Here is a 27,500-nt window from a genome sequence, read left to right on the forward strand (position 1 = left end):
GTGTTACCAGTCCACGCTGCTGGAAACACTACACTAGGTGTTACCAGTCCACGCCGCTCGCAACACTACACTAGGTGTTGCCAGTCCACGCCGCTGGCAACACTACACTAGGTGTTACAAGTCCACGCCGCTGGCAACACTACACCAGGTGTTACCAGTCCACGATGCTGGCAACACTACACTAGGTGTTACCAGTCCCCGCTGCTGGCAACACTACACCAGGTGTTACCAGTCCCCGCTGCTGGCAACACTACACCAGGTGTTACCAGTCTCCGCTGCTGGCAACACTACACCAGGTGTTACCAGTCCCCGCTGCTGGCAACACTACACCAGGTGTTACCAGTCTCCGCTGCTGGCAACACTACACCAGGTGTTACCAGTCCTCGCTGCTGGCAACACTACACCAGGTGTTACCAGTCCCCGCTGCTGGCAACACTACACCAGGTGTTACCAGTCCCCGCTGCTGGCATCACTACACCAGGTGTTACCAGTCCCCGCTGCTGGCAACACTACACCAGGTGTTACCAGTCTCCGCTGCTGGCAACACTACACCAGGTGTTACCAGTCCTCGCTGCTGGCAACACTACACCAGGTGTTACCAGTCCCCGCTGCTGGCAACACTACACCAGGTGTTACCAGTCCTCGCTGCTGGCAACACTACACCAGGTGTTACCAGTCTCCGCTGCTGGCAACACTACACCAGGTGTTACCAGTCCTCGCTGCTGGCAACACTACACCAGGTGTTACCAGTCCCCGCTGCTGGCAACACTACACCAGGTGTTACCAGTCCTCGCTGCTGGCAACACTACACCAGGTGTTACCAGTCCTCGCTGCTGGCAACACTACACCAGGTGTTACCAGTCCTCGCTGCTGGCAACACTACACCAGGTGTTACCAGTCCCCGCTGCTGGCAACACTACACCAGGTGTTACCAGTCTCCGCTGCTGGCAACACTACACCAGGTGTTACCAGTCCTCGCTGCTGGCAACACTACACCAGGTGTTACCAGTCCCCGCTGCTGGCAACACTACACCAGGTGTTACCAGTCTCCGCTGCTGGCAACACTACACCAGGTGTTACCAGTCCCCGCTGCTGGCAACACTACACCAGGTGTTACCAGTCCCCGCTGCTGGCATCACTACACCAGGTGTTACCAGTCCCCGCTGCTGGCAACACTACACCAGGTGTTACCAGTCCCCGCTGCTGGCAACACTACACCAGGTGTTACCAGTCCCCGCTGCTGGCAACACTACACCAGGTGTTACCAGTCCCCGCTGCTGGCAACACTACACCAGGTGTTACCAGTCTCCGCTGCAGGCAACACTACACCAGGTGTTACCAGTCCCCGCTGCTGGCAACACTACACCAGGTGTTACCAGTCCCCGCTGCTGGCAACACGACACCAGGTGTTACCAGTCCCCGCTGCTGGCAACACTACACCAGGTGTTACCAGTCCCCGCTGCTGGCAACACGACACCAGGTGTTACCAGTCCCCGCTGCAGGCAACACTACACCAGGTGTTACCAGTCCCCGCTGCTGGCAACACGACACCAGGTGTTACCAGTCCCCGCTGCTGGCAACACTACACCAGGTGTTACCAGTCCCCGCTGCTGGCAACAATACACCAGGTGTTACAAGTCTCCGCTGCTGGCAACACTACACCAGGTGTTACCAGTCCCCGCTGCTGGCAACACTACACCAGGTGTTACCAGTCCCCGCTGCTGGCAACACTACACCAGGTGTTACCAGTCCCCGCTGCTGGAAACACTACACCAGGTGTTACCAGTCCCCGCTGCTGGCAACACTACACTAGGTGTTACCAGTCCCCGCTGCTGGCAACACTACACCAGGTGTTACCAGTCTCCGCTACTGGCAACACTACACCAGGTGTTACCAGTCCCCACTGCTGGTAACACTACACCAGGTGTTACCAGTCCCCGCTGCTGGTAACACTATACCAGGTGTTACCAGTCTCCACTGCTGGTAACACTACAACAGGTGTTACCAGTCTCCGCTGCTGGTAACACTACACCAGGTGTTACCAGTCTCCGTTGCTGGCAACACTACACCAGGTGTTACCAGTCTCCGCTGCTGGTAACACTACACCAGGTGTTACTAGTCTCCGCTGCTGGCAACACTACACCAGGTGTTACCAGTCTCCGCTGCTGGCAACACTACACCAGGTGTTACCAGTCCCCGCTGCTGGCAACACTACATCAGGTGTTACCAGTCTCCGCTGCTGGCAACACTACACCAGGTGTTACCAGTCTCCGCTGCTGGCAACACTACACCAGGTGTTACCAGTCCCCGCTGCTGGCAACACTACACCAGGTGTTACCAGTCTCCGCTGCTGGCAACACTACACCAGGTGTTACCAGTCCTCGCTGCTGGCAACACTACACCAGGTGTTACCAGTCCCCGCTGCTGGTAACACTATACCAGGTGTTACCAGTCTCCACTGCTGGTAACACTACAACAGGTGTTACCAGTCTCCGCTGCAGGCAACACTACACCAGGTGTTACCAGTCTCCCCTGCTGGCAACACTACACCAGGTGTTACCAGTCCCCGCTGCTGGTAACACTACACCAGGTGTTACCAGTCCCCGCTGCTGGTAACACTACACCAGGTGTTACCAGTCTCCGCTGCAGGCAACACTACACCAGGTGTTACCAGTCCACGCTGCTGGCAACACTACACCAGGTGTTACCAGTCTCCGCTGCAGGCAACACTACACCAGGTGTTACCAGTCTCCCCTGCTGGCAACACTACACCAGGTGTTACCAGTCCCCGCTGCTGGTAACACTACACCAGGTGTTACCAGTCCCCGCTGCTGGTAACACTACACCAGGTGTTACCAGTCTCCGCTGCAGGCAACACTACACCAGGTGTTACCAGTCCACGCTGCTGGAAACACTACACTAGGTGTTACCAGTCCACGCTGCTGGCAACACTACACTAGGTGTTACCAGTCCACGCTGCTGGCAACACTACTCCAGGTGTTACCAGTCCACACTCTGGCAACACTACACCAGGTGTTACCAGTCTCCGCTGCAGGCAACACTACACCAGGTGTTACCAGTCTCCCCTGCTGGCAACACTACACCAGGTGTTACCAGTCCCCGCTGCTGGTTACACTACACCAGGTGTTACCAGTCTCCGCTGCAGGCAACACTACACCAGGTGTTACCAGTCCACGCTGCTGGAAACACTACACTAGGTGTTACCAGTCCACGCCGCTCGCAACACTACACTAGGTGTTGCCAGTCCACGCCGCTGGCAACACTACACTAGGTGTTACAAGTCCACGCCGCTGGCAACACTACACCAGGTGTTACCAGTCCACGATGCTGGCAACACTACACTAGGTGTTACCAGTCCACGCTCCTGGCAACACTACACCAGGTGTTACCAGTCCACGCCGCTCGCAACACTACACTAGGTGTTACCAGTCCACGCTGCTGGCAACACTACACCAGGTGTTACCAGTCCACGCCGCTCGCAACACTACACTAGGTGTTGCCAGTCCACGCCGCTGGCAACACTACACTAGGTGTTACAAGTCCACGCCGCTGGCAACACTACACCAGGTGTTACCAGTCCACGATGCTGGCAACACTACACTAGGTGTTACTAGTCCACGCCGCTGGCAACACTACACCAGGTGTTACCAGTCCACGCCGCTGGCAACACTACACTAGGTGGTGCCAGTCCAAGCCGCTGGCAACACTACACTAGGTGTTACCAGTCTACGCTGCTGGCAACACTACACCAGGTGTTACCAGTCTACGCTGCTGGCAACACTACACCAGGTGTTACCAGTCTACGCCGCTGGCAACACTACACCAGGTGTTACCAGTCTACGCTGCTGGCAACACTACACCAGGTGTTACCAGTCTACGCTGCTGGCAACACTACACCAGGTGTTACCAGTCTACGCCGCTGGCAACACTACACTAGGTGTTACCAGTCCACGCCGCTGGCAACACTACACCAGGTGTTACCAGTCCACGCTGCTGGCAACACTACACTAGGTGTTACCAGTCCACGCCGCTGGCAACACTACACAAGGTGTTGCCAGTCCACGCTGCTGGCAACACTACACCAGGTGTTACCAGCTCCCGCTGCTGGCAAAACTACACTAGGTGTTACCGGTTCCCGCTGCTGGCAACACTACACCAGGTGTTACCAGTCCACGCTGCTGGCAACACTACACTAGGTGTTGCCAGTCCACGCTGCTGGCAACACTACACAAGGTGTTACTAGTCCACGCTTCTGGCAACACTACACTAGGTGTTACTAGTCCTCGCTGCTGGCAACACTACACTAGGTGTTACCAGTCCCCGCTGCTGGCAACACTACACTAGGTGTTGCCAGTCCACGCTGCTCGCAACACTACACTAGGTGTTACCAGTCCCCGCTGCTCGCAACACTACACTAGGTGTTGCCAGTCCGCGCTGCTCGCAACACTACACTAGGTGTTACCAGTCCACGCTGCTCGCAACACTACACTAGGTGTTGCCAGTCCACGCCGCTCGCAACACTACACTAGGTGTTGCCAGTCCAAGCCGCTGGCAACACTACACTAGGTGTTACAATTCCACGCCGCTGGCAACACTACACCAGGTGTTACGAGTCCACGATGCTGGCAACACTACACTAGGTGTTACTAGTCCACGCCACTGGCAACACTACACCAGGTGTTACCAGTCCCCGCTGCTGGCAACACTATACCAGGTGTTACTAGTCTACGCCGCTGGCAACACTACACTAGGTGTTACCAGTCCACGCCGCTGGCAACACTACACTAGGTGTTGCCAGTCCAAGCCGCTGGCATCACTACACTAGGTGTTACTAGTCCACGCCACTGGCAACACTACACCAGGTGTTACCAGTCCCCGCTGCTGGCAACACTATACCAGGTGTTACTAGTCCACGCCGCTGGCAACACTACACCAGGTGTTGCCAGTCCACGCCGCTGGCAACACTACACTAGGTGTTACCAGTCCAAGCCGCTGGCATCACTACACCAGGTGTTGCCAGTCCACGCTGCTGGCAACACTACACTAGGTGTTACCAGTCCATGCTGCTGGCAACACTACACAAGGTGTTACCAGTCCACGCTGCTGGCAACACTACACAAGGTGTTACCAGTCCACGCTGCTGGCAACACTACACCAGGTGTTACCAGTCCACGCTGCTGGCAACACTACACCAGGTGTTACCAGTCCACGCTGCTGGCAACACTACACCAGGTGTTACCAGTCCACGCTGCTGGCAACACTACACCAGGTGTTACCAGTCCACGCTGCTGGCAACACTACACTAGGTGTTACCAGTCCACGATGCTGGCAACACTACACAAGGTGTTACCAGTCCACGCTGCTGGCAACACTACACCAGGTGTTACCAGTCCACGCTGCTGGCAACACTACACTAGGTGTTACCAGTCCACGATGCTGGCAACACTACACCAGGTGTTACCAGTCCACGCTGCTGGCAACACTACACTAGGTGTTACCAGTCCACGCTGCTGGCAACACTACACCAGGTGTTACTAGTCCACGCTGCTGGGAACACTACACTAGGTGTTACCAGTCCACGATGCTGGCAACACTACACCAGGTGTTACCAGTCCACGCTGCTGGCAACACTACACTAGGTGTTACCAGTCCACGATGCTGGCAACACTACACTAGGTGTTACCAGTCCACGCTGCTGGCAACACTACACTAGGTGTTGCCAGTCCACGATGCTGGCAACACTACACTAGGTGTTGCCAGTCCACGCTGCTGGCAACACTACACTAGGTGTTACCAGTCCACGCTGCTGGCAACACTACACTAGGTGTTACCAGTCCACGATGCTGGCAACACTACACTAGGTGTTACCAGTCCACGCTGCTGGCAACACTACACTAGGTGTTACCAGTCCACGCCGCTGGCAACACTATACTAGGTGTTACCAGTCCACGCCGCTGGCAACACTACACCAGGTGTTACCAGTCTCCGCTGCTGGCAACACTACACCAGGTGTTACCAGTCTCCGCTGCTGGCAACACTACACTAGGTGTTACCAGTCCACGATGCTGGCAACACTACACTAGGTGTTACTAGTCCACGCCGCTGGCAACACTACACCAGGTGTTACCAGTCCACGATGCTGGCAACACTACACCAGGTGTTACCAGTCCACGATGCTGGCAACACTACACTAGGTGTTACCAGTCCACGCTGTTGGCAACACTACACCAGGTGTTACCAGTCCACGATGCTGGCAACACTACACTAGGTGTTACCAGTCCACGATGCTGGCAACACTACACCAGGTGTTACCAGTCCACGATGCTGGCAACACTACACTAGGTGTTACCAGTCCACGCTGCTGGCAACACTACACTAGGTGTTGCCAGTCCACGCTGCTGGCAACACTACACTAGGTGTTACCAGTCCACGCTGCTGGCAACACTACACTAGGTGTTGCCAGTCCACGCTGCTGGCAACACTACACTAGGTGTTACCAGTCCACGCTGCTGGCAACACTACACCAGGTGTTACCAGTCCCCGCTGCTGGCAACACTACACCAGGTGTTACCAGTCCACGATGCTGGCAACACTACACCAGGTGTTACTAGTCCAAGCCGCTGGCAACACTACACCAGGTGTTACCAGTCTACGCTGCTGGCAACACGACACCAGGTGTTACCAGTCTACGCCGCTGGCAACACTACACTAGGTGTTACCAGTCTCCGCTGCTGGCAACACTACACCAGGTGTTACCAGTCTCCGCTGCTGGCAACACTACACCAGGTGTTACCAGTCTCCGCTGCTGGCAACACTACACTAGGTGTTACCAGTCTACGCTGCTGGCAACACTACACCAGGTGTTACCAGTCTCCGCTGCTGGCAACACTACACCAGGTGTTACCAGTCTCCGCTGCTGGCAACAGTACACCAGGTGTTACCAGTCCCCGCTGCTGGTAACACTACACCAGGTGTTACCAGTCTCCGCTGCTGGCAACACTACACTAGGTGTTACCAGTCCACGCTGCTGGCAACACTACACTATGTGTTACCAGTCCACGCTGCTGGCAACACTACTCCAGGTGTTACCAGTCCACACTCTGGCAACACTACACCAGGTGTTACCAGTCTCCGCTGCTGGCAACACTACACTAGGTGTTACCAGTCCACGCTGCTGGCAACACTACACTAGGTGTTACCAGTCCACGCTGCTGGCAACACTACACCAGGTGTTACCAGTCCACGCCGCTCGCAACACTACACTAGGTGTTGCCAGTCCACGCCGCTGGCAACACTACACTAGGTGTTACAAGTCCACGCCGCTGGCAACACTACACCAGGTGTTACCAGTCTACGCTGCTGGCAACACTACACCAGGTGTTACCAGTCTACGCCGCTGGCAACACTACACTAGGTGTTACCAGTCCACGCCGCTGGCAACACTACACCAGGTGTTACCAGTCCACGCCGCTGGCAACACTACACTAGGTGTTGAAAGTCCACGCCGCTGGCAACACTACACTAGGTGTTACCAGTCCAAGCTGCTGGCAACACTACACCAGGTGTTACAAGTCCACGCTGCTGGCAACACTACACTAGGTGTTACCAGTCCACGGCGCTGGCAACACTACACTAGGTGTTACCAGTCCACGCTGCTGGCAACACTACACTAGGTGTTACCAGTCCACGCTGCTGGCAACACTACACAAGGTGTTACCAGTCCACGCTGCTGGCAACACTACACCAGGTGTTACCAGTCCACGCTGCTGGCAACACTACACCAGGTGTTACCAGTCCACGCTGCTGGCAACACTACACCAGGTGTTACCAGTCCACGCTGCTGGCAACACTACACAAGGTGTTACCAGTCCACGCTGCTGGCAACACTACACCAGGTGTTACCAGTCCACGCTGCTGGCAACACTACACTAGGTGTTACCAGTCCCCGCTGCTGGCAACACTACACTAGGTGTTACCAGTCCACGCTGCTGGCAACACTACACTAGGTGTTACCAGTCCACGCTGCTCGCAACACTACACTAGGTGTTGCCAGTCCAAGCCGCTGGCAACACTACACCAGGTGTTACCAGTCCACGATGCTGGCAACACTACACTAGGTGTTACTAGTCCACGCTGCTGGCAACACTACACCAGGTGTTACCAGTCCACGCCACTGGCAACACTACACCAGGTGTTGCCAGTCCACGCTGCTGGCAACACTACACTAGGTGTTACCAGTCCATGCTGCTGGCAACACTACACTAGGTGTTACCAGTCCACGCCGCTGGCAACACTACACAAGGTGTTACCAGTCCACGCTGCTGGCAACACTACACCAGGTGTTACCAGCTCCCGCTCCTGGCAAAACTACACCAGGTGTTACTAGTCCTCGCTGCTGGAAACACTACACAAGGTGTTACCAGTCCACGCTGCTGGCAACACTACACTAGGTGTTGCCAGTCCACGCTGCTGGCAACACTACACCAGGTGTTACTAGTCCACGCTGCTGGCAACACTACACTAGGTGTTACGAGTCCTCGCTGCTGGAAACACTACACTAGGTGTTACCAGTCCACGCTGCTGGCAACACTACACTAGGTGTTACCAGTCCACGCTGCTGGCAACACTACACTAGGTGTTGCCAGTCCACGCTGCTGGCAACACTACACTAGGTGTTACCAGACCACGCTGCTGGCAACACTACACCAGGTGTTACAAGTCCACGCTGCTGGCAACACTACACCAGGTGTTACAAGTCCACGATGCTGGCAACACTACACTAGGTGTTGCCAGTCCACGCTGCTGGCAACACTACACTAGGTGTTACCAGTCCACGCTGCTGGCAACACTACACCAGGTGTTACCAGTCCACGATGCTGGCAACACTACACTAGGTGTTACCAGTCCACGATGCTGGCAACACTACACTAGGTGTTACTAGTCCAAGCCGCTGGCAACACTACACCAGGTGTTACCAGTCTACGCCGCTGGCAACACTACACTAGGTGTTACCAGTCTCCGCTGCTGGCAACACTACACCAGGTGTTACCAGTCTCCGCTGCTGGCAACACTACACCAGGTGTTACCAGTCTCCGCTGCTGGCAACACTACACTAGGTGTTACCAGTCTCCGCTGCTGGCAACACTACACCAGGTGTTACCAGTCTCCGCTGCTGGCAACACTACACTAGGTGTTACCAGTCCACGCTGCTGGCAACACTACACTAGGTGTTACCAGTCTCCGCTGCTGGCAACACTACACTAGGTGTTACCAGTCCACGCTGCTGGCAACACTACACTAGGTGTTACCAGTCCACGCTGCTGGCAACACTACTCCAGGTGTTACCAGTCCACACTCTGGCAACACTACACCAGGTGTTACCAGTCTCCGCTGCTGGCAACACTACACTAGGTGTTACCAGTCCACGCTGCTGGCAACACTACACTAGGTGTTACCAGTCCACGCTGCTGGCAACACTACACCAGGTGTTACCAGTCCACGCCGCTCGCAACACTACACTAGGTGTTGCCAGTCCACGCCGCTGGCAACACTACACTAGGTGTTACAAGTCCACGCCGCTGGCAACACTACACCAGGTGTTACCAGTCCACGATGCTGGCAACACTACACTAGGTGTTACTAGTCCACGCCGCTGGCAACACTACACCAGGTGTTACCAGTCTACGCTGCTGGCAACATTACACCAGGTGTTACCAGTCCACGCCGCTGGCAACACTACACTAGGTGTTACCAGTCCAAGCTGCTGGCAACACTACACCAGGTGTTACCAGTCCACGCTGCTGGCAACACTACACTAGGTGTTACCAGTCCACGCCGCTGGCAACACTACACTAGGTGTTACCAGTCCACGCTGCTGGCAACACTACACTAGGTGTTACCAGTCCACGCCGCTGGCAACACTACACAAGGTGTTGCCAGTCCACGCCGCTGGCAACACTACACAAGGTGTTGCCAGTCCACGCTGCTGGCAACACCCCCTCAAGGAAGGTTCCTTGATGTTGGTGAGGGGCTATTGATTTAGGGAATTGGATCTGTGCTCCAGTTCCCCGAATTAAGCCTGAATGCCTTCCACATCCCCCCCCCAGGCGCTGTATAATCCTCCGGGTTTAGCGCTTCCCCCTTGATTATAATAATAATGCTGGCAACACTACACCAGGTGTTACCAGCTCCCGCTGCTGGCAAAACTACACTAGGTGTTACCGGTTCCCGCTGCTGGCAACACTACACCAGGTGTTACCAGTCCACGCTGCTGGCAACACTACACTAGGTGTTGCCAGTCCACGCTGCTGGCAACACTACACCAGGTGTTACTAGTCCACGCTTCTGGCAACACTACACTAGGTGTTACTAGTCCTCGCTGCTGGCAACACTACACTAGGTGTTACCAGTCCCCGCTGCTGGCAACACTACACTAGGTGTTGCCAGTCCGCGCTGCTCGCAACACTACACTAGGTGTTACCAGTCCACGCTGCTGGCAACACTACACCAGGTGTTACCAGTCCACGCCGCTCGCAACACTACACTAGGTGTTGCCAGTCCAAGCCGCTGGCAACACTACACTAGGTGTTACAATTCCACGCCGCTGGTAACACTACACCAGGTGTTACCAGTCCACGATGCTGGCAACACTACACTAGGTGTTACTAGTCCACGCCACTGGCAACACTACACCAGGTGTTACCAGTCCCCGCTGCTGGCAACACTACACCAGGTGTTACCAGTCTACGCCGCTGGCAACACTACACTAGGTGTTTCCAGTCCACGCCGCTGGCAACACTACACTAGTTGTTACCAGTCCAAGCCGCTGGCATCACTACACCAGGTGTTGCCAGTCTACGCCGCTGGCAACACTACACAAGGTGTTACCAGTCCACGCTGCTGGCAACACTACACTAGGTGTTACCAGTCCATGCTGCTGGCAACACTACACTAGGTGTTACCAGTCCACGCCGCTGGCAACACTACACAAGGTGTTACCAGTCCACGCTGCTGGCAACACTACACCAGGTGTCACCAGCTCCCGCTGCTGGCAAAACTACACTAGGTGTTACCGGTTCCCGCTGCTGGCAACACTACACCAGGTGTTACCAGTCCACGCTGCTGGCAACACTACACTAGGTGTTACTAGTCCACGCTGCTGGCAACACTACACTAGGTGTTACTAGTCCTCGCTGCTGGAAACACTACACTAGGTGTTGCCAGTCCACGCTTCTGGCAACACTACACTAGGTGTTACTAGTCCTCGCTGCTGGAAACACTACACTAGGTGTTACCAGTCCACGCTGCTGGCAACACTACACCAGGTGTTACTAGTCCACGCTTCTGGCAACACTACACTAGGTGTTACTAGTCCTCGCTGCTGGAAACACTACACTAGGTGTTGCCAGTCCACGCTGCTGGCAATACTACACTAGGTGTTACCAGTCCACGATGCTGGCAACACTACACTAGGTGTTGCCAGCACGCCGCTGGCAACACTACACTAGGTGTTACCAGTCCAAGCTGCTGGCAACACTACACCAGGTGTTACCAGTCCACGCTGCTGGCAACACTACACTAGGTGTTACCAGTCCACGCCGCTGGCAACACTACACTAGGTGTTACCAGTCCACGCTGCTGGCAACACTACACTAGGTGTTACCAGTCCACGCCGCTGGCAACACTACACAAAGTGTTGCCAGTCCACGCTGCTGGCAACACTACACTAGGTGTTACCAGCTCCCGCTGCTGGCAAAACTACACTAGGTGTTACCGGTTCCCGCTGCTGGCAACACTACACCAGGTGTTACCAGTCCACGCTGCTGGCAACACTACACTAGGTGTTGCCAGTCCACGCTGCTGGCAACACTACACCAGGTGTTACTAGTCCACGCTTCTGGCAACACTACACTAGGTGTTACTAGTCCTCGCTGCTGGCAACACTACACTAGGTGTTACCAGTCCCCGCTGCTGGCAACACTACACTAGGTGTTGCCAGTCCGCGCTGCTCGCAACACTACACTAGGTGTTACCAGTCCACGCTGCTCGCAACACTACACTAGGTGTTGCCAGTCCAAGCCGCTGGCAACAGTACACTAGGTGTTACAATTCCACGCCGCTGGCAACACTACACCAGGTGTTACCAGTCCACGATGCTGGCAACACTACACTAGGTGTTACTAGTCCACGCCACTGGCAACACTACACCAGGTGTTTCCAGTCCCCGCTGCTGGCAACACTATACCAGGTGTGACTACTCTACGCCGCTGGCAACACTACACTAGGTGTTACCAGTCCACGCCGCTAACACTACACTAGGTGTTGCCAGTCCACGCCGCTGGCAACACTACACTAGTTGTTACCAGTCCAAGCCGCTGGCATCACTACACCAGGTGTTGCCAGTCCACGCTGCTGGCAACACTACACTAGGTGTTACCAGTCCATGCTGCTGGCAACACTACACTACGTGTTACCAGTCCCCGCTGCTGGCAACACTACACCAGGTGTTACCAGTCCCCGCTGCTGGCAACACTACACCAGGTGTTACCAGTCTACGCTGCTGGCAACACTACACCAGGTGTTACCAGTCCCCGCTGCTGGCAACACTACACCAGGTGTTACCAGTCCCCGCTGCTGGCAACACTACACCAGGTGTTACCAGTCCCCGCTGCTGGAAACACTACACCAGGTGTTACCAGTCCCCGCTGCTGGCAACACTACACTAGGTGTTACCAGTCCCCGCTGCTGGCAACACTACACCAGGTGTTACCAGTCTCCGCTACTGGCAACACTACACCAGGTGTTACCAGTCCCCACTGCTGGTAACACTACACCAGGTGTTACCAGTCCCCGCTGCTGGTAACACTATACCAGGTGTTACCAGTCTCCACTGCTGGTAACACTACAAAAGTGTTACCAGTCTCCGCTGCTGGTAACACTACACCAGGTGTTACCAGTCTCCGTTGCTGGCAACACTACACCAGGTGTTACCAGTCTCCGCTGCTGGTAACACTACACCAGGTGTTACTAGTCTCCGCTGCTGGCAACACTACACCAGGTGTTACCAGTCTCCGCTGCAGGCAACACTACACCAGGTGTTACCAGACTCCGCTGCTGGTAACACTACACCAGGTGTTACCAGTCTCCGCTGCTGGCAACACTACACCAGGTGTTACCAGTCTCCGCTGCTGGCAACACTACACCAGGTGTTACCAGTCTCCGCTGCTGGCAACACTACACCAGGTGTTACCAGTCTCCGCTGCTGGCAACACTACACCAGGTGTTACCAGTCTCCGCTGCTGGCAACACTACACCAGGTGTTACAAGTCCCCGCTGCTGGTAACACTACACCAGGTGTTACCAGTCTCCGCTGATGGCAACACTACACTAGGTGTTACCAGTCCACGCTGCTGGCAACACTACACTAGGTGTTACCAGTCCACGCTGCTGGCAACACTACACCAGGTGTTACCAGTCTCCGCTGCTGGCAACACTACACTAGGTGTTACCAGTCCACGCTGCTGGCAACACTACACTAGGTGTTACCAGTCCACGCTGCTGGCAACACTACACCAGGTGTTACCAGTCCACGCCGCTCGCAACACTACACTAGGTGTTGCCAGTCCACGCCGCTGGCAACACTACACTAGGTGTTACAAGTCCACGCCTCTGGCAACACTACACCAGGTGTTACCAGTCCACGATGCTGGCAACACTACACTAGGTGTTACTAGTCCACGCCGCTGGCAACACTACACCAGGTGTTACCAGTCTACGCTGCTGGCAACACTACACCAGGTGTTACCAGTCTACGCCGCTGGCAACACTACACTAGGTGTTGCCAGTCCACGCCGCTGGCAACACTACACTAGGTGTTACCAGTCCAAGCTGCTGGCAACACTACACCAGGTGTTACCAGTCCACGCTGCTGGCAACACTACACTAGGTGTTACCAGTCCACGCAGCTGGCAACACTACACTAGGTGTTACCAGTCCACGCTGCTGGCAACACTACACTAGGTGTTACCAGTCCACGCCGCTGGCAACACTACACAAGGTGTTGCCAGTCCACGCTGCTGGCAACACTACACCAGGTGTTACCAGCTCCCGCTGCTGGCAAAACTACACTAGGTGTTACCGGTTCCCGCTGCTGGCAACACTACACCAGGTGTTACCAGTCCACGCTGCTGGCAACACTACACTAGGTGTTGCCAGTCCACGCTGCTGGCAACACTACACCAGGTGTTACTAGTCCACGCTTCTGGCAACACTACACTAGGTGTTACTAGTCCTCGCTGCTGGCAACACTACACTAGGTGTTACCAGTCCCCGCTGCTGGCAACACTACACTAGGTGTTGCCAGTCCGCGCTGCTCGCAACACTACACTAGGTGTTACCAGTCCACGCTGCTCGCAACACTACACTAGGTGTTGCCAGTCCAAGCCGCTGGCAACACTACACTAGGTGTTACAATTCCACGCCGCTGGCAACACTACACCAGGTGTTACGAGTCCACGATGCTGGCAACACTACACTAGGTGTTACTAGTCCACGCCACTGGCAACACTACACCAGGTGTTACCAGTCCCCGCTGCTGGCAACACTATACCAGGTGTTACTAGTCTACGCCGCTGGCAACACTACACTAGGTGTTACCAGTCCACGCCGCTAACACTACACTAGGTGTTGCCAGTCCACGCCGCTGGCAACACTACACTAGGTGTTACCAGTCCAAGCCGCTGGCATCACTACACCAGGTGTTGCCAGTCCACGCTGCTGGCAACACTACACTAGGTGTTACCAGTCCATGCTGCTGGCAACACTACACAAGGTGTTGCCAGTCCACGCTGCTGGCAACACTACACCAGGTGTTACTAGTCCACGCTTCTGGCAACACTACACTAGGTGTTACCGGTTCCCGCTGCTGGCAACACTACACCAGGTGTTACCAGTCCACGCTGCTGGCAACACTACACTAGGTGTTGCCAGTCCACGCTGCTGGCAACACTACACCAGGTGTTACTAGTCCACGCTTCTGGCAACACTACACTAGGTGTTACTAGTCCTCGCTGCTGGGAACACTACACTAGGTGTTACCAGTCCACGCTGCTGGCAACACTACACTAGGTGTTACCAGTCCACGCCGCTGGCAACACTACACTAGGTGTTACCAGTCCACGCTGCTGGCAACACTACACTAGGTGTTACCAGTCCACGCCGCTGGCAACACTACACAAGGTGTTGCCAGTCCACGCTGCTGGCAACACTACACCAGGTGTTACCAGCTCCCGCTGCTGGCAAAACTACACTAGGTGTTACCGGTTCCCGCTGCTGGCAACACTACACCAGGTGTTACGAGTCCACGCTGCTGGCAACACTACACTAGGTGTTGCCAGTCCACGCTGCTGGCAACACTACACCAGGTGTTACTAGTCCACGCTTCTGGCAACACTACACTAGGTGTTACTAGTCCTCGCTGCTGGCAACACTACACTAGGTGTTACCAGTCCCCGCTGCTGGCAACACTACACTAGGTGTTGCCAGTCCGCGCTGCTCGCAACACTACACTAGGTGTTACCAGTCCACGCTGCTCGCAACACTACACTAGGTGTTGCCAGTCCAAGCCGCTGGCAACACTACACTAGGTGTTACAATTCCACGCCGCTGGCAACACTACACCAGGTGTTACGAGTCCACGATGCTGGCAACACTACACTAGGTGTTACTAGTCCACGCCACTTGCAACACTAAACCAGGTGTTACCAGTGCCCGCTGCTGGCAACACTATACCAGGTGTTACTAGTCTACGCCGCTGGCAACACTACACTAGGTGTTACCAGTCCACGCCGCTAACACTACACTAGGTGTTGCCAGTCCACGCCGCTGGCAACACTACACTAGGTGTTACCAGTCCAAGCCGCTGGCATCACTACACCAGGTGTTGCCAGTCCACGCTGCTGGCAACACTACACTAGGTGTTACCAGTCCATGCTGCTGGCAACACTACACAAGGTGTTACCAGTCCACGCTGCTGGCAACACTACACCAGGTGTTACCAGCTCCCGCTGCTGGCAAAACTACACTAGGTGTTACCGGTTCCCGCTGCTGGCAACACTACACCAGGTGTTACCAGTCCACGCTGCTGGCAACACTACACTAGGTCTTGCCAGTCCACGCTGCTGGCAACACTACACCAGGTGTTACTAGTCCACGCTTCTGGCAACACTACACTAGGTGTTACTAGTCCTCGCTGCTGGGAACACTACACTAGGTGTTACCAGTCCACGCTGCTGGCAACACTACACTAGGTGTTGCCAGTCCACGCTGCTGGCAACACTACACTAGGTGTTACCAGTCCACGATGCTGGCAACACTACACTAGGTGTTGCCAGTCCACGCTGCTGGCAACACTACACTAGGTGTTACCAGTCCACGCTGCTGGCAACACTACACCAGGTGTTACCAGTCCACGCCGCTGGCAACACTACACTAGGTGTTGCCAGTCCACGCTGCTGGCAACACTACGCTAGGTGTTACCAGTCCACGCCGCTGGCAACACTACACCAGGTGTTACCAGTCCACGATGCTGGCAACACTACACTAGGTGTTACTAGTCCAAGCCGCTGGCAACACTACACCAGGTGTTACCAGTCTACGCTGCTGGCAACACGACACCAGGTGTTACCAGTCTACGCCGCTGGCAACACTACACTAGGTGTTACCAGTCTCCGCTGCTGGCAACACTACACCAGGTGTTACCAGTCTCCGCTGCTGGCAACACTACACCAGGTGTTACCAGTCTCCGCTGCTGGCAACACTACACTAGGTGTTACCAGTCTACGCTGCTGGCAACACTACACCAGGTGTTACCAGTCTCCGCTGCTGGCAACACTACACCAGGTGTTACCAGTCTCCGCTGCTGGCAACAGTACACCAGGTGTTACCAGTCCCCGCTGCTGGTAACACTACACCAGGTGTTACCAGTCTCCGCTGCTGGCAACACTACACTAGGTGTTACCAGTCCACGCTGCTGGCAACACTACACTAGGTGTTACCAGTCCACGCTGCTGGCAACACTACTCCAGGTGTTACCAGTCCACACTCTGGCAACACTACACCAGGTGTTACCAGTCTCCGCTGCTGGCAACACTACACTAGGTGTTACCAGTCCACGCTGCTGGCAACACTACACTAGGTGTTACCAGTCCACGCTGCTGGCAACACTACACCAGGTGTTACCAGTCCACGCCGCTCGCAACACTACACTAGGTGTTGCCAGTCCACGCCGCTGGCAACACTACACTAGGTGTTACAAGTCCACGCCGCTGGCAACACTACACCAGGTGTTACCAGTCTACGCTGCTGGCAACACTACACCAGGTGTTACCAGTCTACGCCGCTGGCAACACTACACTAGGTGTTGCCAGTCCACGCCGCTGGCAACACTACACTAGGTGTTACCAGTCCAAGCTGCTGGCAACACTACACCAGGTGTTACCAGTCCACGCTGCTGGCAACACTACACTAGGTGTTACCAGTCCACGCCGCTGGCAACACTACACTAGGTGTTACCAGTCCACGCTGCTGGCAACACTACACTAGGTGTTACCAGTCCACGCCGCTGGCAACACTACACAAAGTGTTGCCAGTCCACGCTGCTGGCAACACTACACTAGGTGTTACCAGCTCCCGCTGCTGGCAAAACTACACTAGGTGTTACCGGTTCCCGCTGCTGGCAACACTACACCAGGTGTTACCAGTCCACGCTGCTGGCAACACTACACTAGGTGTTGCCAGTCCACGCTGCTGGCAACACTACACCAGGTGTTACTAGTCCACGCTTCTGGCAACACTACACTAGGTGTTACTAGTCCTCGCTGCTGGCAACACTACACTAGGTGTTACCAGTCCCCGCTGCTGGCAACACTACACTAGGTGTTGCCAGTCCGCGCTGCTCGCAACACTACACTAGGTGTTACCAGTCCACGCTGCTCGCAACACTACACTAGGTGTTGCCAGTCCAAGCCGCTGGCAACAGTACACTAGGTGTTACAATTCCACGCCGCTGGCAACACTACACCAGGTGTTACCAGTCCACGATGCTGGCAACACTACACTAGGTGTTACTAGTCCACGCCACTGGCAACACTACACCAGGTGTTTCCAGTCCCCGCTGCTGGCAACACTATACCAGGTGTGACTACTCTACGCCGCTGGCAACACTACACTAGGTGTTACCAGTCCACGCCGCTAACACTACACTAGGTGTTGCCAGTCCACGCCGCTGGCAACACTACACTAGTTGTTACCAGTCCAAGCCGCTGGCATCACTACACCAGGTGTTGCCAGTCCACGCTGCTGGCAACACTACACTAGGTGTTACCAGTCCATGCTGCTGGCAACACTACACTAGGTGTTACCAGTCCACGCCGCTGGCAACACTACACAAGGTGTTACCAGTCCACGCTGCTGGCAACACTACACCAGGTGTTACCAGCTCCCGCTCCTGGCAAAACTACACTAGGTGTTACCGGTTCATGCTGCTGGCAACACTACACCAGGTGTTACCAGTCCACGCTGCTGGCAACACTACACTAGGTGTTGCCAGTCCACGCTGCTGGCAACACTACACCAGGTGTTACTAGTCCACGCTTCTGGCAACACTACACTAGGTGTTACTAGTCCTCGCTGCTGGGAACACTACACTAGGTGTTACCAGTCCACGCTGCTGGCAACACTACACTAGGTGTTGCCAGTCCACGCTGCTGGCAACACTACACTAGGTGTTACCAGTCCACGATGCTGGCAACACTACACTAGGTGTTGCCAGTCCACGCTGCTGGCAACACTACACTAGGTGTTACAAGTCCACGCTGCTGGCAACACTACACCAGGTGTTACCAGTCCACGCCGCTGGCAACACTACACTAGGTGTTGCCAGTCCACGCTGCTGGCAACACTACGCTAGGTGTTACCAGTCCACGCCGCTGGCAACACTACACCAGGTGTTACCAGTCCACGATGCTGGCACCACTACACTAGGTGTTACTAGTCCAAGCCGCTGGCAACACTACACCAGGTGTTACCAGTCTACGCTGCTGGCAACACGACACCAGGTGTTACCAGTCTACGCCGCTGGCAACACTACACTAGGTGTTACCAGTCTCCGCTGCTGGCAACACTACACCAGGTGTTACCAGTCTCCGCTGCTGGCAACACTACACCAGGTGTTACCAGTCTCCGCTGCTGGCAACACTACACTATGTGTTACCAGTCTCCGCTGCTGGCAACACTACACCAGGTGTTACCAGTCTCCGCTGCTGGCAACACTACACCAGGTGTTACCAGTCTCCGCTGCTGGCAACAGTACACCAGGTGTTACCAGTCCCCGCTGCTGGTAACACTACACCAGGTGTTACCAGTCTCCGCTGCTGGCAACACTACACTAGGTGTTACCAGTCCACGCTGCTGGCAACACTACACTAGGTGTTACCAGTCCACGCTGCTGGCAACACTACTCCAGGTGTTACCAGTCCACACTCTGGCAACACTACACCAGGTGTTACCAGTCTCCGCTGCTGGTAACACTACACTAGGTGTTACCAGTCCACGCTGCTGGCAACACTACACTAGGTGTTACCAGTCCACGCTGCTGGCAACACTACACCAGGTGTTACCAGTCCACGCCGCTCGCAACACTACACTAGGTGTTGCCAGTCCACGCCGCTGGCAACACTACACTAGGTGTTACAAGTCCACGCCGCTGGCAACACTACACCAGGTGTTACCAGTCCACGATGCTGGCAACACTACACTAGGTGTTACTAGTCCACGCCGCTGGCAACACTACACCAGGTGTTACCAGTCTACGCTGCTGGCAACACTACACCAGGTGTTACCAGTCCACGCCGCTGGCAACACTACACCAGGTGTTACCAGTCTACGCTGCTGGCAACACTACACCAGGTGTTACCAGTCCACGCCGCTGGCAACACTACACTAGGTGTTACCAGTCCACGCTGCTGGCAACACTACACTAGGTGTTACCAGTCCACGCCGCTGGCAACACTACACCAGGTGTTACCAGTCTACGCTGCTGGCAACACTACACCAGGTGTTACCAGTCCAAGCTGCTGGCAACACTACACCAGGTGTTACCAGTCCACGCTGCTGGCAACACCCCCTCAAGGAAGGTTCCTTGATGTTGGTGAGGGGCTCTTGATTTAGGGAATTGGATCTGTGCTCCAGTTCCCCGAATTAAGCCTGAATGCCTTCCACATCCCCCCCCCCAGGCGCTGTATAATCCTCCGGGTTTAGCGCTTCCCCCTTGATTATAATAATAATGCTGGCAACACTACACAAGGTGTTACCAGTCCACGCTGCTGGCAAAACTACACTAGGTGTTACCGGTTCCCGCTGCTGGCAACACTACACCAGGTGTTACCAGTCCACGCTGCTGGCAACACTACACTAGGTGTTGCCAGTCCACGCTGCTGGCAACACTACACCAGGTGTTACTAGTCCACGCTTCTGGCAACACTACACTAGGTGTTACTAGTCCTCGCTGCTGGCAACACTACACTAGGTGTTACCAGTCCCCGCTGCTGGCAACACTACACTAGGTGTTGCCAGTCCGCGCTGCTCGCAACACTACACTAGGTGTTACCAGTCCACGCTGCTGGCAACACTACACCAGGTGTTACCAGTCCACGCCGCTCGCAACACTACACTAGGTGTTGCCAGTCCAAGCCGCTGGCAACACTACACTAGGTGTTACAATTCCACGCCGCTGGTAACACTACACCAGGTGTTACCAGTCCACGATGCTGGCAACACTACACTAGGTGTTACTAGTCCACGCCACTGGCAACACTACACCAGGTGTTACCAGTCCCCGCTGCTGGCAACACTACACCAGGTGTTACCAGTCTACGCCGCTGGCAACACTACACTAGGTGTTTCCAGTCCACGCCGCTGGCAACACTACACTAGTTGTTACCAGTCCAAGCCGCTGGCATCACTACACCAGGTGTTGCCAGTCTACGCCGCTGGCAACACTACACAAGGTGTTACCAGTCCACGCTGCTGGCAACACTACACTAGGTGTTACCAGTCCATGCTGCTGGCAACACTACACTAGGTGTTACCAGTCCACGCCGCTGGCAACACTACACAAGGTGTTACCAGTCCACGCTGCTGGCAACACTACACCAGGTGTCACCAGCTCCCGCTGCTGGCAAAACTACACTAGGTGTTACCGGTTCCCGCTGCTGGCAACACTACACCAGGTGTTACCAGTCCACGCTGCTGGCAACACTACACTAGGTGTTACTAGTCCACGCTTCTGGCAACACTACACTAGGTGTTACTAGTCCTCGCTGCTGGGAACACTACACTAGGTGTTGCCAGTCCACGCTGCTGGCAACACTACACCAGGTGTTACTAGTCCACGCTTCTGGCAACACTACACTAGGTGTTACCAGTCCACGCTGCTGGCAACACTACACCAGGTGTTACTAGTCCACGCTTCTGGCAACACTACACTAGGTGTTACTAGTCCTCGCTGCTGGGAACACTACACTAGGTGTTGCCAGTCCACGCTGCTGGCAATACTACACTAGGTGTTACCAGTCCACGATGCTGGCAACACTACACTAGGTGTTGCCAGTCCACGCTGCTGGCAACACTACACTAGGTGTTACCAGTCCACGCTGCTGGCAACACTACACCAGGTGTTACCAGTCCACGCCGCTCGCAACACTACACTAGGTGTTGCCAGTCCACGCCGCTGGCAACACTACGCTAGGTGTTACCAGTCCACGCCGCTGGCAACACTACACCAGGTGTTACCAGTCCACGATGCTGGCAACACTACACTAGGTGTTACTAGTCCAAGCCGCTGGCAACACTACACCAGGTGTTACCAGTCTACGCCGCTGGCAACACTACACCAGGTGTTACCAGTCCACGATGCTGGCAACACTACACTAGGTGTTACTAGTCCAAGCCGCTGGCAACACTACACCAGGTGTTACCAGTCTACGCCGCTGGCAACACTACACCAGGTGTTTCCAGTCAACGCCGCTGGCAACACTACACTAGGTGTTACCAGTCCACGCTGCTGGCAACACTTCACTAGGTGTTACCAGTCAACGCCGCTGGCAACACTACACTAGGTGTTACCAGTCCACGCCGCTGGCAACACTACACCAGGTGTTACCAGTCCAAGCCGCTGGCAACACTACACTAGGTGTTACCAGTCCAAGCCGCTGGCAACACTACACTAGGTGTTACCAGTCCACGCTGCTGGCAACACTACACCAGGTGTTACCAGTCAACGCCGCTGGCAACACTACACTAGGTGTTACCAGTCCACGCCGCTGGCAACACTACACTAGGTTTTACCAGTCCACGCCGCTGGCAACACTACACTAGGTGTTACCAGTCCGCGCCGCTGGCAACACTACACTAGGTGTTACCAGTCCACGCCGCTGGCAACACTACACTAGGTGTTACCAGTCCACGCCGCTGGCAACACTACACTAGGTGTTACCAATCCACGCCGCTGGCAACACTACACCAGGTGTTACCAGTCTACGCTGCTGGCAACACTACACCAGGTGTTACCAGTCTACGCTGCTGGCAACACTACACTAGGTGTTACCAGTCCACGCCGCTGGCAACACTACACTAGGTGTTACCAGTCAACGCCGCTGGCAACACTACACTAGGTGTTACCAGTCCGCGCCGCTGGCAACACTACACTAGGTGTTACCAGTCCACGCCGCTGGCAACACTACACTAGGTGTTACCAATCCACGCCGCTGGCAACACTACATTAGGTGTTACCAGTCAACGCCGCTGGCAACACTACGCTAGGTGTTACCAGTCCACGCCGCTGGCAACACTATACTAGGTGTTACCAGTCCACGCCGCTGGCAACACTACACTAGGTGTTACCAGTCCACCCCGCTGGCAACACTACACTAGGTGTTACCAGTCCACGCCGTTGGCAACACTACACTAGGTGTTACCAGTCCACGCCGCTGGCAACACTACACTAGGTGTTACCAGTCCACGCCGCTGGCAACACTACACTAGGTGTTACCAGTCCACGCTGCTGGCAACACTTCACTAGGTGTTACCAGTCAACGCCGCTGGCAACACTACACTAGGTGTTACCAGTCCACGCTGCTGGCAACACTACAATAGGTGTTATCAGTCCCCGCTGCTGGCAACACTACACTAGGTGTTACCAGTCCACGCCGCTGGCAACACTACACTAGGTGTTACCAGTCCACGCCGCTGGCAACACTACACTAGGTGTTACCAGTCCACGCCGCTGGCAACACTACACTAGGTGTTACCAGTCCACGCCGCTGGCAACACTACACTAGGTGTTACCAGTCCACGCCGCTGGCAACACTACACTAGGTGTTACCAGTCCACGCCGCTGGCAACACTACACTAGGTGTTACCAGTCCACGCTGCTGGCAACACTACACTAGGTGTTACCAGTCCACGCCGCTGGCAACACTACACTAGGTGTTACCAGTCCACGCTGCTGGCAACACTACACTAGGTGTTACCAGTCCACGCCGCTGGCAACACTACCTGCCTTGCTTCAGTTAGCAAAACGTAATTTTCTGAAGACTTTTTAAGCAACTACAAGACCATTTTTGGCATTGGAAGAGCATCTTACAGCCGAGCGGGACTGTCTGCCGCTGTTAGCGCAGATTACAACATTATATGAGCGATAAAGCTTATAAAATTCCGGGAAATTAGCGATATAAGCAGAAGAAAAGTCCTTAGCATCGTTCGTGTTTTAAACTGTCTACCCTTTCTCTTTTCCTTTTCTATACTGAGAGGGAGATGTAGAGGAGACAGAGAGAGGAACAGTGAGAAAGAGAGAGAGATGGACATTAATGAGAGAGATGCAGGTGTTTAGAATTCGTACATAGCTTTAAGGATGGGTATGGATTAGCGTTTACGCCCAACAGGGAGTTAAACCTGGTAATGAGCAGTAACGAGACGAGACTCGAACCCCCTACAAGCTAGACTTCGAGACTACGTTCGCACACACACACACACAAGCACACACACACACACACACACACACACACACACACACACACACACACACACACACACACACACACACACACACACACACACAAGCACACACACACACACACACACTGGACTACAAAGAGACCTGGACAGGCTACTAGCCTGGCTCAGCAACTGGCTCCTTGAATTTAACCCTGCCAAATGCAAAGTCATGAAGATTGGGGAAGGGCAAAGAAGACCGCAGACACAATATAGTTTAGATGGCCAAAGACTGCAAACCTCGCTCTAGGAAAAAGATCTGGGGGTGAGTATAACACCGAGCATATCTCCTGAGGCACACATCAATCAGATAACTGCTGCAGCATACTTACACTTGGGTCACACTACACATGCATGTACAAGCATATATATGTATATATACACATCCCTCTGGGTTTTCTTCTATTTTCTTTCTAGTTCTTGTTGTTGTTTATTTCCTCTTATCTCCATGGGGAAGTGGAACAGAATTCTTCCTCCGTAAGCCATGCGTGTTGTAAGAGGCGACTAAAATGCCAGGAGCAAGGGGCTAGTAACCCCTTCTCCCGTATAAATTACTAAATTTAAAAAGAGAAACTTTCGTTTTTCTTTTTGGGCCACCCTGCCTTGGTGGGATACGGCCGGTTTGTTGAAAAAAAAAAAAAAAAAAAAAAAAAAAAAAAATAAACATTAGTATATAATAATAAGGAATTGAGTGAGAAAAAATAATCCTATAATCTTCAAAAAGTAAAGTAGCCTAGTGTGCGGAGATCTGGGCCGGGAGAGTACCGGTGAACCAACAACAATAACAAATAGTGTTAACGTAACCCCCCCCCCCTCTTTTTCAAAGAACGACAAGCTAGTAAACACACACACACACAAACACAAGTGTACGCAATTAATATTATATAGTATATATTAGTGCATATAATAAGGAATTGATTGTGAAATTTTTTTTTATAATCTTCAAAAGAGTAGCGTAGCCTAGTGTGCGACGCACACCCACACACACACTCACACACACCCACACACACCCACACACACCCACACACACCCACACACACCCACACACACCCACACACCCACACACACCCACACACACCCACACACACCCACACACACACACACACACCCACACACCCACACACACCCACACACACCCACACACCCACACACACCCACACACACCCACACACACCCACACACACCCACACACCCACACACACCTACACACACCCACCCACACACCCAACCACACACCCAACCACACACCCACCCACACACCCAACCACACACCCACCCACACACCCACCCACACACCCACACACCCACCCACACACCCCCACACACACCCACACCCACACACACCCACACACCCACACACACCCACACACCCACACACACCCACCCACACACCCCCACACACACCCACACACACCCACACACACAAACACACACACCCACACACACACCCACACACACCCACACACACCCACCCACACACCCCCACACACCCCCCCCCACCCCTCCCCACACACACACGAAACACACACACAACACACACACACACACATATTGCCAGACACACATATACTCCCCCTCTCCCCCACCGACATCTCACTCCTTCACCTGATCCCTCCCCTCCCTCTTTCACCCTCCCCCTCCCCACCTTTCCCTCAACCACTTACCCACTTGCTTCACTCTCCTTCCCACTCCCCCTCCCCACTACTCTCCTATATAGCCACAGTTCCTCCTCTACCTCCCCCCCCACACTCTGACATATACAATACTAACCTAACATACAGAATTACATAGGTTTCCCACTCTGAGGCAATCAGGATAAAACAAAAATGGGTTGCCAGAGAGCAACAAGAAAACCCAAGGGACAGGAGGAGGAAACTGCAAAGGAAGATTGGGCAGCAGAGCTCACAAAAAGGGAACAAGAATGGGAAAAGAAACTAGAAGAACTTAGCATGAGAATGGAAGAGAGGATAGACATGGAAAGCAGGAAGTGGGAGGTGAAAGTCAAAGCAGCAGAGGCCAGGATACAGAGTTTAGAAGAGGAACTGGAAAATCTGAAACAGCCTAAAGAACTAAAGAACATTATGGGATTGACAACAGAGACCGCTACCTCAGCCACAAATAAGGGGACTGTAGGGAAAGGAGGAGCAAAACTGCATGTAGAAGCTCTATCAGTGGAGACTGTAGTAAATGAAAGAGCTAAGCTATATGTGGAGGCCCTAAAAGACCACAACAGAGCCCAGGGAAAGCCGAGATGGGAAAATGACAGGCCACTGAGCCCATGTACAGTAGCTAGTGAAACTGAAGAAAGGAAAGCTGCAATGGAGGAAATCAAATTGAATGAGGGGATACACAGGGATATGCAGTGGGAGAATGAAAGGGTGAGGTCAGTCTTTGTGTATGGGCTACAGGAAGTTGAAGGGGAAACATATGAAGCAAGAAAACAAGGGAAAAAAAAAAGCAATTGAAAGCATCATGAAAGTAATCGGAGAAGACGACATGACCCAGCTGGAAAATTTTCGGAGAATAGGGGGGTTTGTAAAAAAAAGAAACCGGCCAGTGAAAGTGACCTTCAAGGCAGAATCGACTCGGAACAGGATACTGCAGGAAAAAGCACGATTAAGGGACATGCCGGGATACAGGAAGGTGTATCTCGACCGCGACAGAACACAAGACGAAAGGCGGAAACTGAGAGAGATGGTACAAAGGCGAAAGGAGGAAAGAGAGGGGATGGAGAAGACAGACAGGAGATCCCAGACACAGGAAGATCAAATACAACCTCCCTCACAGCTTCCTATAGAAGCCTCCCAACCAGGTCAACCCCAGTGCAGCCAAACACTCTAAACCACAACACCCATGCCATATCCAATGCCCCCACCCACTACATTACAAACTCCACCCCCACAGCAACCACCCATAGTTCCTTATCAGGTCTCCCACTTCCCCAACCCCAATACACCTCCCAGACCACAGTCTTAGAAAAGAAGTTGAAGGTATGGTATACAAATGCAGATGGAATAACAAATAAGTATGAGGAGTGGCACGAAAGAATCAAGGAGACATCCCCAGACATAATAGCACTCACAGAAACAAAACTCACCAGAATAATAACAGATTCAATCTTTCCACCCGGATATCAAATCTTCAGGAAAGACAGAGGGAGGAGAGGGGGAGGAGGAGTTGCACTGCTCATTAAAAGCCAGTGGGGTTTTGAGAAAATGGAAGGAATGGATGGCACGGGTGAAAGGGACTACTTAGTAGGAACAATCCAGTCTGAGGGACATAAATTGATAATTGCAGTAATGTACAACCCACCACAGAACTGCAGGAGACCAAGAGAAGAATACGATGAGAGCAACAGAGCCATGGTCGAC

Source organism: Cherax quadricarinatus, chromosome 11, assembly GCF_038502225.1.
Source record: "Cherax quadricarinatus isolate ZL_2023a chromosome 11, ASM3850222v1, whole genome shotgun sequence".
In the NCBI taxonomy this organism is placed as follows: Eukaryota; Metazoa; Arthropoda; class Malacostraca; order Decapoda; family Parastacidae; genus Cherax; species Cherax quadricarinatus.